The 12,969-nt window shown below is 29.0% G+C and overlaps 1 pseudogene; it reads left to right on the top strand.

Annotated features, from left to right (window-relative positions):
• The first annotated feature begins 5,104 nt into the window (after positions 1–5,104).
• On the top strand, positions 5,105–9,115 carry LOC114929463 (uncharacterized; annotated as a pseudogene).
• Positions 9,116–12,969: the final 3,854 nt, after the last annotated feature.

Below are 12,969 nucleotides of genomic sequence, written 5' to 3'. Positions count from 1 at the left end.
ATGTGTATCTTCTAAAAACTTAATAAATACTATACGTAACTCTAATGACATAATTGTAACGTTATTTTAAATAAGTAATAACATTATTTTGTTGACACCAATGCGTATACATATCTGTAAAAACCGTGTAATTGTTGCAATATAATAACAAAATTATGATATCACATTAAATATAAAAATAAATATGTAACTTTGTTGATGTCTGAGCGTTCGAAATAAAATATCATTGAAAAAACGTATCTATATAGAATACATTTTTGAACATTTTCTTGATGTGTATTAATTACTTCCGACATTTATAATTTTATATTAACATTATTAAGTACTTTATAAAAAAATGAACTCGAAATATTTGATTATGTATATACACATATATATAATAATTATATTAAATTCCATTTTTTCACAAAGTATTTAATGACGTTAATAAATAATATTGAAAGTAATTATACATATATTAAGAAAATATTCAAAGATGTATTGCCAGATACTTTTTTCATTGATATATGCATGCCCTTTTTTCAGAACGCTCAAAGATGTCAACAAAGTTACATACATTTTTATATTTAATGTGATATCGCAAATTTCGTTATGTATAACGGTTATAAAGTTTTTACTGAATATATACATTAATGTCGATAAAAAAATGTCAATGTTACATATTTAAACTAATGTTACAATTATGTCGTTACAGTTGTATAGCATTTATAAAATTTTTAGAGATATACATTTACATTCACCAAAATACATGAATTACGTATTTAGCATAACGTTACAATTACGTAATTAGAGTTATGTCGTATTTATAAAGTTTTTAGAGTATACACATTTACATTCACCAAAATACATAAATGTTATGTATTTAACATAACGTTACAATTATGTCATTAAAATTACGTAGTATATACAAAAATTTTAGAGTATGTGCATTTACATTTATCAAAATACATAAATATTACGTATTTAATATAACATTACAATTATGTCATTAAAATTACGTAGCATTTACGAAAATTTTAGAGTATGCACATTTACATTCACAACAAAACTTAAATGTTACGTATTTAACATAACGTTACAATTATGTCATCAAAATTACGTAGCATTTACGAAACTTTTAGAGAATGCATATTTACATTCACCAAATTTCATAAATGTTACATAACAAAGTAACGTTAAAATTATATAACAATTCTATGTAACAATTATAGATTCATTACGTTATTGACATAAACGATACGTCACAGTTTCGTTATGATGATCTGTAATATATACATATAAAACATTATGTAATTATTACGTAAATGATCCCTGAGTGTTTACTGGGTAGTCTATTGCATTTAAGTGATTGTGTACGTTTATTTGGTTCACTTGATGAATTCAGTGCTTTTGCATTTGAAAATCATATGCAAAAGTTGAAAAAGTATATCCGTAGACATTCGCAGCAGCTACAACAAGTTGTGTGTAGAGTTAGTGAGGATAATAATTTTTTGCAACCAATACAATTTGTAAATGATAATTCCATAACATTATTGCAGGAACATTTTAATGGTCCATTAATAAATAATTGCACTTCTCCGCAGTACAGGAAACTTAAAACGATTAATTATTGCTTAAATATTTTAAAAGTAGCTGATCGATTTGTCGAATTGACCGATTCAACTATCGTTGAAATACTAAATTTTGCATCATATCAAAATGAAATATTTTTATTAGGTATCAAGTATATTCCTCACAAAGATTTTTATTCAAAACCATGTTTTTCTTCATTATTTGATATTAAAGTTATTATAAAATATAATACTATATTTCAAATGTGGAGATTTGATAAGATCATAAGAAAATTACTAGTTTTACCATATAATGATCAATATATTGCATATCCTCTACTGCATTTATAATTGTCTTAAATAATTTTATAATAAATAATAATCAATCACATTTTTCAATAGTTAGTTAAACATAAAATATTTGATAATTTTTAATTTAAATATTTGGAAACTTTATACTAGCTAGAAAAGAAAAATAACATACAAGCTAACGAAAAGTTAATTTTATAATATAAGAGTTTTAACAAGGCTCTGTAATATATAAATATAAATTTAACGTATAAGACGGGCAACAAGAGCCAAATCGCGGATGACAATGCGTTATTCTAAACGAAACCAAATTTTTTCGTTAGAATTAAATACCTGTGCACAAGGCACCAAATTTTTTACTTGGACACGGCCAAGATTTTAAAAATATGAAATAATCTCATATTTTGAGATTTAATTTCAATACCCCTTTAACCCCCCTACGGAAAATAAATAAATGGATGCAAGAGAAAAATATAGATCCGAAAATCGCTGAATCGGGAATCGAACCCGAGACCTTTCGCTTGCCGGGCGACTGCTCTTCCAGCTGAGCTATTCAGATCCTTTCGATTCTATACTTTTCTCTGTTATATATATTAATGTTGGTAAACAAACGCATTTTTTAAGCCAGCGTGTATCAAATATAAGAGTTTTAACAAGGCTCTGTAATATATAAATATAAATTTAACGTATAAGACGGGCAACAAGAGCCAAATCGCGGATGACAATGCGTTATCCTAACGAAACTAAATAATTTTTCGTTAGAATTAAAATACCGGTGCACAAGGCACCAAATTTTTACTTGGACACGGCCAAGGTTTTAAATATGAAATAATCTCATATTTTGAGATTTAATTTCAATACCCCTTTAACCCCCCTACGGAAAATAAATAAATGAATGCAAGAGAAAAATATAGATCCGAAAATCGCTGAATCGGGAATCGAACCCGAGACCTTTCGCTTGCCGGGCGACTGCTCTTCCAGCTGAGCTATTCAGATCCTTTCGATTCTATACTTTTCTCTGTTATATATATTAATGTTGGTAAACAAACGCATTTTTTAAGCCAGCGTGTATCAAATATAAGAGTTTTAACAAGGCTCTGTAATATATAAATATAAATTTAACGTATAAGACGGGCAACAAGAGCCAAATCGCGGATGACAATGCGTTATCCTAACGAAACTAAATAATTTTTCGTTAGAATTAAAATACCGGTGCACAAGGCACCAAATTTTTACTTGGACACGGCCAAGATTTTAAATATGAAATAATCTCATATTTTGAGATTTAATTTCAATACCCCTTTAACCCCCCTACGGAAAATAAATAAATGAATGCAAGAGAAAAATATAGATCCGAAAATCGCTGAATCGGGAATCGAACCCGAGACCTTTCGCTTGCCGGGCGACTGCTCTTCCAGCTGAGCTATTCAGATCCTTTCGATTCTATACTTTTCTCTGTTATATATATTAATGTTGGTAAACAAACGCATTTTTTAAGCCAGCGTGTATCAAATATAAGAGTTTTAACAAGGCTCTGTAATATATAAATATAAATTTAACGTATAAGACGGGCAACAAGAGCCAAATCGCGGATGACAATGCGTTATCCTAACGAAACTAAATAATTTTTCGTTAGAATTAAAATACCGGTGCACAAGGCACCAAATTTTTACTTGGACACGGCCAAGATTTTAAATATGAAATAATCTCATATTTTGAGATTTAATTTCAATACCCCTTTAACCCCCCTACGGAAAATAAATAAATGAATGCAAGAGAAAAATATAGATTTATATTTATATATTACAGAGCCTTGTTAAAACTCTTATATTTGATACACGCTGGCTTAAAAAATGCGTTTGTTTACCAACATTAATATATATAACAGAGAAAAGTATAGAATCGAAAGGATCTGAATAGCTCAGCTGGAAGAGCAGTCGCCCGGCAAGCGAAAGGTCTCGGGTTCGATTCCCGATTCAGCGATTTTCGGATCTATATTTTTCTCTTGCATTCATTTATTTATTTTCCGTAGGGGGGTTAATGGGGTATTGAAATTAAATCTCAAAATATGAGATTATTTCATATTTAAAATCTTGGCCGTGTCCAAGTAAAAATTTGGTGCCTTGTGCACCGGTATTTTAATTCTAACGAAAAATTATTTAGTTTCGTTAGGATAACGCATAGTCAACCGCGATTTGGCTCTTGTTGCCCGTCTTATACGTTAAATTTATATTTATATATTACAGAGCCTTGTTAAAACTCTTATATTTGATACACGCTGGCTTAAAAAATGCGTTTGTTTACCAACATTAATATATATAACAGAGAAAAGTATAGAATCGAAAGGATCTGAATAGCTCAGCTGGAAGAGCAGTCGCCCGGCAAGCGAAAGGTCTCGGGTTCGATTCCCGATTCAGCGATTTTCGGATCTATATTTTTCTCTTGCATTCATTTATTTATTTTCCGTAGGGGGGTTAAAGGGGTATTGAAATTAAATCTCAAAATATGAGATTATTTCATATTTAAAATCTTGGCCGTGTCCAAGTAAAAATTTGGTGCCTTGTGCACAGGTATTTTAATTCTAACGAAAAAATTTAGTTTCGTTTAGAATAACGCACTGTCATCCGCGATTTGGCTCTTATTGCCTATCTTATATATGTTAAATTTATATTTAATTTTATAAGTTATTTTTCTTATTTAATTAGTATAAAGTCTCAAAATATACTTAATTCAGATTTATTATAATATAATAATTAATTGATCAGTTTTGCATTGAATTTTTTATTTTTTTATTAATTTCTTTATTACATATGTATTTTATTTGTTTAAAAAAATATTTCTTTTCTCTAGTCTTTCAATAATTATATTTTAAAAAACCCTCTTGTTAAATTGTGTAAATTTTATAACTAATTTTTTTTCACTGAATTTTATTCGTTGAGATATATTTATTCGTTGATAGATAAAAGTTCAGTTTAGATTGAGATCCAAAATTGATTACTATCAGGTTATCAAGTAATTAAATCTGAATATCTGTAGCCCATAAAAATTTTAAAATAAAAAATTAGCATGTTGAGAATAAAAGTAACAAAAAAGATTTCTGTTTGCGCACGAGCAAACCGTATCGACATGTTCGACGATTTTGTTGAAAAAAAAAAAAAAAAAAAAAGGTTTTGTTTTGTTTCTTCCTAATATAGGCACAAGTTAAATCCTGTATACGTACGAGCAAATAATAGTAAGCACGACCACGTCGCGATCACGGTTGACACTCGTGCGAGTCACCTGCTCCGTACTACGAACGGGCCTGATCGGAGTGTGATCGGGCCTCGCGCCACCGAGCGAATTTTCAATATTTTCAGACAATCGGCGAAGCTCGAACAGTGAGGTCGCAGGCGAGTGCGTTCGAGCAACTCAATCCCGATTATACTCTTGATCTTGCTCCGGGTCTTCGATTATATCTGTTTATCTATTGAGTACAAAGTTTATTGTTTAAAATTAAACCGAGTGTGTTAATCAACAAAGAACTATTAACTTCATTCTCGGCCTTGCAAGCCACTGACTTCACTCCTCCTTATCGGCGCGAAAGCGTCGAGTACCAATCGACCTACGCTCTCCTTTTTCTATTCTTGGTCCTTCGAGTTATCACCGTCTTTCCCTGTCGCTGAGAAGCGATAACTCCTCCGTCGACTATCAAGGCCAACACCGATACGGTGTGTCTAAATTATCGTGTGCGACAAAGGGTGCGAACATAAAGTTTTTTCAAAGAAGAGTCAGTTATGATATTTATTTTATTCTTTAAGTGATCTTGATCTATTTGCTAAATCATAGTTTTTCTCAAATGACATATCTCTATTTGTTTATTTCATTGTCTACTAGAGAAGTTTTTAATAATTGAATTTGAGTTTTAGGAATTTTTAAGAATTGATTAATATGTGTATATAGATGACTTGGCTTGTCGTTCGATTCAAAGAGGATGACACTGTTGAGGCAATACCGAAAAAATGGTTTTTGTTAAAAGAATCTGCATGCTATTGGCCACCACAAAATTATGATACTACAGCTATTAAAGCAGCTATAAAAAATGAATATAGTCCTGATTCAAACTGGATGAAATACGGAGCAATTATTTTAGGCACATATGGTAAATATGTTATTGTTTATATTATATAAAATTGTATAACATTTTTATAAAAAAATTATTAATTTATTAATATATGTATAAAGAATTATACACACACACACACTGTTATTAATCATGGAATATCTTCTTTTATTTGTAATTATCATAAACTTATAATAATTACATTGTTATTTTGTCCCACACATTTATTTAATATGCAATTCTATAATGTACAACAATATGGTAGTTATATTCTTTGTTATTGGATATATAATAAGTAATGTTTATTTAGGTGATTTAAAACTTGCTAAAAGAAAGGCAATTAAAGCCCAACGTACAGATGATCTATCATCACATACGGAGATTTTAACGAAAAAGAATAATAAAATACATAAGCGGGGACAAGGCAAAAGTAAAGGACATAAGGATTACTCAGATACTGATAAATCTTATGAATCGATATCTGATGAAGATAGCAACACATACCCTACATTACCACTTTCTGGCAAGAGACACGGTATAAGATAAATACTTTTCTAGTAAGAATTCATTTTATTTTCAAAAACTAATTTTCCTTATATTTAACAGATAATGATCGCTCTCCAATGGAAAGTCAAAATATTACTAATGGTAAGTATTTTTAAAACTTGAACCTTTATGTAAAATATTTATTATTACATTATTAATCAGATCAATATACTGAAGAAAATACGGCTTAGCAATTTATATATTTAAATACTGCTACCGGCTTTAAAGTGGAATAAATTAATATAGAATTTATTTATTAACACTATTATTTAGATTAATTTATATTAATACTATTATTTAATTAATACTATTATTTATTATTGAAAAAATCAATATTGTTTTAAAATATTAATTTTTTAAATGTATATTATAATTGTTATCTAAAACCAAAATATTTAAATATAAATATATTTAGATCACAATTATAATATACATTTAAAAAATTAATATTTTAAAACAATATTGATTTTTTCAATAATAAATAATAGTATTAATTAAATAATAGTATTAATATAAATTGATCTAAATAATAGTGTTAATAAATAAATTCTATATTAATTTATTCCACTTTATATTTATATTTAAATATTTTGGTTTTAGATAACAATTATAATATACATTTAAAAAATTAATATTTTAAAACAATATTGATTTTTTCAATAATAAATAATAGTATTACTGTTTTGTATATTTTCTCCTTTGGGTTTTATCGGAGCTATCGCCTAGTTCTCTCTTGTGGACTGCGTCGATAGGCAAAGATAGATAGCAGGAACTAGTCTCTTTATTCTAAGTAAGAATACGTAATTTTTATTCTTCGGATCACAAATGTTCTTCTCGGGTTTACCGGACGGCTCGTCGTACCAGACTCGCCCTCCGTGCCGCATCGCTCCTTTTTAAAGACGCGGAAACTCTCTCCTAATTCGGCGTGTCGCCCTTGTGGACGCAATAACAAACTGTCGATGTACACAATTACAGAGAGCTCTCAGTAGCGTATATCGAAGGCGCGCGGGGATCATGGAAATTTAATTTTTTCCCAAACAATTACTTAAATAATATAATAGTATTAATATAAATTAATCTAAATAATAATGTTAATAAATAAATTCTATATTAATTTATTCCACTTTAAAGCCGGTAGCACATGGGTACATTCAATGCGGAGCGGAAAAGTCGTCAACATATACATATATTCCTATGGTAGATAAGCTACGACAGGCCCAGCGTAGTCCGCTGTAGCATACTATCATAGGAATACATATGTTGAAATTTTTTCTGTTCTGCATTGAATTCACCAACGTATTATCGGCCTTAATATAATAAGTTTGTTGTTATACAACAATTCTGTTAAATAAGCATTATTAATTAAATTGATAATATTTTCTTGTTATTTTAAGATAACTTCAAGCGAACTACAGATAGCGTTCACGTAAATGCTGGTAAATAATTATTTTTATTCTTTATATGTTTTGTATTTTTTAAATATTCCTTTTTGTATAATATTTTAATATCCAATATAACTTAACTTTCAGAATTTTCAGAATTCAGAAAACAACTGCTTAAAGAAGTTCATCTGATTAATCTTAAATTAAATGACCCTATGGATAACGTGAATATACTTGTAAAAAAAGCCTGATATGCTGATGAGCCAGAACTAAATGATGACACTAATACGGCTGTTAATACTTTAATACAATCGTTTCTAGTCGTTACAGAGCAGGAATTAATGTCGATGAAAGAATAGTTATCGAGTTCAGCTGATAACATACATGCACTGGTGTGTACTTAATTATATTATTATATATTATTTAGATTATATTTTACATGATGAAAATTATTTTCTAATAAAGAACTTTTTTATTTTGTGAACTTTATATTTTAGAGTCATTAACTGCGTTTAATTGGAGGCACAGATCTTCCCCATGTAATCAAAGCCATTATGTCGAGAGCAATTTCAAATGAAGTTGGAATGCTATATTCCTGGGAGGGAGCTCGGCAAAAAAAAGCTTTTAAATCGCTAAAGTTCGTCCAAGTGATCATTGGTAAAATATATTATTTTATATACTCTACATCAAAACCATTTTAAGCATATACATATACGCTTGACTCAAGCTTCATCGTAACATAACTGTGTTGCGTAATCAAATAATATTTAAATAGAAAAATTTGAATTTGAATTTAATTTTGTTACATTACTTTGTCGCTTTCATTTTTTTATTCACAATTTTTTTATTTAATATCTGTAATATATATGTATTATATGATGATGTTACGCATTAAAGTTCGCAGATCTGTTCACACCGGTTATGTTGCACAGTTACGTTATGTAATGCTCATATGCGTGCGTAACTTTTATATTTACTAAATGATTTTAGGTGTTGTTCGACTGAACTCCAAGACAAAATCTGCAACAGAATCGGATATCATAGAAGTAATAAAAAATTGGCTAGTTAGAAGTAAAGAACGCAGTAACAAGTTTCAATCAAAAAAGAAAACGGAAAACACTGTGTGTCAAACAGATTCCGTTTGTGAAACAGGCTCCGTTTGTGAAACAGGCTCCGTTTCTGAGAAAGACCTTATTCAAGATTAAGATAATTATATGTATAACTTGCCGTTATATATATATAATTATTTGTTTTACATTTATTACAAATTAAAAGTAAAATTTTAAGGTTTTAAATACTATTAATTTGATTGTTCTGCTACTATATATATTATTTGCATTTATCATTTTTGTTTTTTTTTATTTAGTGCACATTTATCAAAATTGCTTTTTGTTTTTATTTTAAAATTGAGTTCTTTTTATTTTAAAACTTCAAAACACAACAACGGTTGAAACAACGGTTTTTAATTGTATAGAATATATTATATATGTATGTATTAGAAATAACTTCATTGGATATCTGTACTATACATACATAATATGACATTTAAAATGTTTTTCGAAAATTATAATAAAAAATAAATGCTAAAAAATTATATTGATATACAAAAATATATGTATACAGTGAATATGTTTATTACATCCACTGTTTATATGTACATACATTTTCGTATATCCATATAATTTCTTTAGCATTTATTTTTTATGATATTCGAAAAACATTTTGTACGTCATATTATGTATATAGTACACGGATATCCAATGTCGAATAAAATTAGCTGGAATCTTGATATAATATATATATATATATATATATATATATATCCTAAAAAAATCATAAAAATGAAAAGGTCAGGCCATGTTCAAAAGAAGGTACTCAAAAATTTAAACGATCTAATAATAAATTATCACGAAAAGTAACTGATATGTTATTCAAGGTGCCAGTTCAAAGTGAACATACGTAAAGTGTATATTATTTAAATTTAGTAATAATATATTACCATGAAAAGTAACTGTGATATTTTATTCAAGGTGCAAGTTCACATTGAATATACATACATATAAGTAAAACTGATTACAATTTGATTCTAGAAAATAAGTGCGATATGTTATTCTTAGTGCACAAAATATAATAGTCGTTTATAGAGATTTGATTTGAAATTCATACTAGCCCGTACAATGAAAAATAATTGCTCGTAATTCCAGAGTACCAATTTGTTAATGACTCAGAAAAATAACATGGCGGCCTGCTCTCAAAAAACTATGATGTTTCTCGATGTCCATTTAGAAATAATGTCGAAGCTCTTACAGAATAATTACTACAACATTTGAAATACGAAAAGTATTACATTAGAAGAAGATTAGATTAGAATAAGGATTCAACGTATTTTTAAAAGCTCTACACACACAACGAAGTGAATATACAAAACTATATACAAATACCTTTTTCTTCTGTGTTTCTGAAGAAAATTGTAAGTCAAATAAAACCTTGCACTTTGAGAACCATGTCACTTACTTTTCAGAGTCAAATTGATAAATTTTTTTTGTATATTTTAATGATATTTATTACTCACTTGTATCTTGAATAATTAATATGTAATTTTTTATTGTATATTACGACAAATAATCAGTAAACTTTTTAAGCGTATAGCTTTATTGTAGTTGACCTGAGAACTGTACATTTATAAATTTTACTTAATATACACCCGTTTCGAGCAATAAGGCGAAGTTTTCTGGTCAATAACTTACTCCCTGAAAATACGGTATAACACAAATCGGAAGTTGATACGAAAATTCGAAATTTTACTAAAGAAAGATTGGAGGTTTTTAATTTATACAATTTTCACAACTCTTATTTCAATTATTTATTCTACCCATCGAAAGTTTTTTGAGAGCAGGCCGCCATGTTATTTTTCTGAGTCATTAACAAATTGGTACTCTGGAATTACGAGCAATTATTTTTCATTGTACGGGCTAGTATGAATTTCAAATCAAATCTCTATAAACGACTATTATATTTTGTGCACTAAGAATAACATATCGCACTTATTTTCTAGAATCAAATTGTAATCAGTTTTACTTATATGTATGTATATTCAATGTGAACTTGCACCTTGAATAAAATATCACAGTTACTTTTCATGGTAATATATTATTACTAAATTTAAATAATATACACTTTACGTATGTTCACTTTGAACTGGCACCTTGAATAACATATCAGTTACTTTTTGTGATAATTTATTATTAGATCGTTTAAATTTTTGAGTACCTTCTTTTGAACATGGCCTGACCTTTTCATTTTTATGATTTTTTTAGGATATCACTTACTTTTTAAAGTACAGATATATAGAGCAGCTTTCTAGTAATTCAAGTATCACAAATATATGTATTTTCGATTCTTATCACATAACTTTGTATAAGTAACAATTTATGCAATACAGTTCAAAATAATTGAAATATATGGTATATATGTACATATATAAAATATATAATTATATTATAGTATACATATATATTTTATTTAATCATATATGTAAATGTTTGTATAATTGTAATAACTTTTAACGATACATTGCACATTTATTTTAATTGCAACAGAATGAATTTATATTCTTGTATAAATATTGAAAATAAAGAATGGGCCCCTCCATCGCCCATTCTCGTGAGAACGCAACCATATATTTTTCTTCGTCTCTCCGATTTTAACACGACATACATATTTCTGTCTGATAATTTTTTTCTGGATGATACTTTTTGAAATGTCATGAGGCCTAGGTCAAATTAGAAACTTATTGCACTCGTTTTAATGCAGCGTTTACAGCAGCTTTTATAAAGCGCCAGAGCAGCCGATATTTTATTTTGGCGCTTAGGGCAACTTTTATACAGCGCTAGAACAGTTGATGTTTTAATGTAGCATTTACGGCAGCCTTTATACAGCGCCATTATTTAATCTGTTCTAAGAACAATATGTATGCCCCTTGTGCTCCTTTGGGCCATTTTTTCTTGAACACTTCCATATCATTAGAGTAATACCATTCCGATTTTGTGTCAGCTCTCAACATACACGTGTAGTGACCACGATTCATTTCTTCACCTTCGTGAAATATAGCGCTTATTAGCTTGTACTTTTTTTTACGAGTATTAATCGTGATATTACTCGTCGGCACGGCGGTAATCCGATTGTTGATAATTTTTTTAGAAGCACCGTTTACAAAAGTATATAAATTGAGCTGTATTACTACGACGGATAAAGTTGAGTCGATTACGGTTTTCTTTTTCAACACGGTGCCCTTACATTCGTTACAATTGCCGTTTATCGTTTCCCATTTAGAAAATTCTACATTAATCAAACTTTGTAGAGTGACACCTTTTTTCCTTTTTAATGTCGAATGTATAGGTAATATTAACAAACTACTGCTTTCCAGCTTAGTTACATTGTAATTACATTTGACATTCGAGCAACATGTTAAGTGCTTTAATTCGAGTTTTAATACATCATTGATGTCGGAATACGTCGACATTAGAGCCGTAAAAAATTCCGAAACATCTTGTTGTGTTCGTTCTTTGAAGCGTTTTCCGACAGATCTTCTAACCGCTTGAATGTTGCAATATTTACGTTCACCATACGCGCAGATAGCATCAATCAATGCATTTGATGCTTTATTTTTTAATATGTGTTGCCTAATACGTACGCAATGAAACGCACATTGTAATATTACATTAGCATAACACGAAACAGCATCGTTATTGCAAAGGCCATATATTTTCCACGTAACTATACTTTCTGGTTCCTCACAATCATAATTCTGCACATCATCAATGATATTAGGGATAGCCCATCGACGATCGTACATTTTCACAACCTTTTTCTCGGACGGATTGATTTGTGGCAGTTCAGATTTGAATATAGATCTCAGTCGATTATATTCTACAATGGCTCTCGAGTTTGCTTTAACTGATGCTGGATTGAAATTTATCAAATGTAGGCCTTCCAATTTACTTACTCGTGACAAACCTACATAGGCTTGACCATCACTGAATACAGTCGTTCCTAAATCCATCATTGCATTGTTACATGTAAT

The sequence above is a fragment of the Nylanderia fulva genome, unplaced genomic scaffold, assembly GCF_048542155.1.
Source record: "Nylanderia fulva isolate GAGA-0341 unplaced genomic scaffold, ASM4854215v1 Scaffold445, whole genome shotgun sequence".
NCBI classification, from domain to species: domain Eukaryota; kingdom Metazoa; phylum Arthropoda; class Insecta; order Hymenoptera; family Formicidae; genus Nylanderia; species Nylanderia fulva.
The sequence above is the reverse complement of the archived record's forward strand: the minus strand, read 5'-3'. Positions and strand labels throughout refer to the sequence as shown.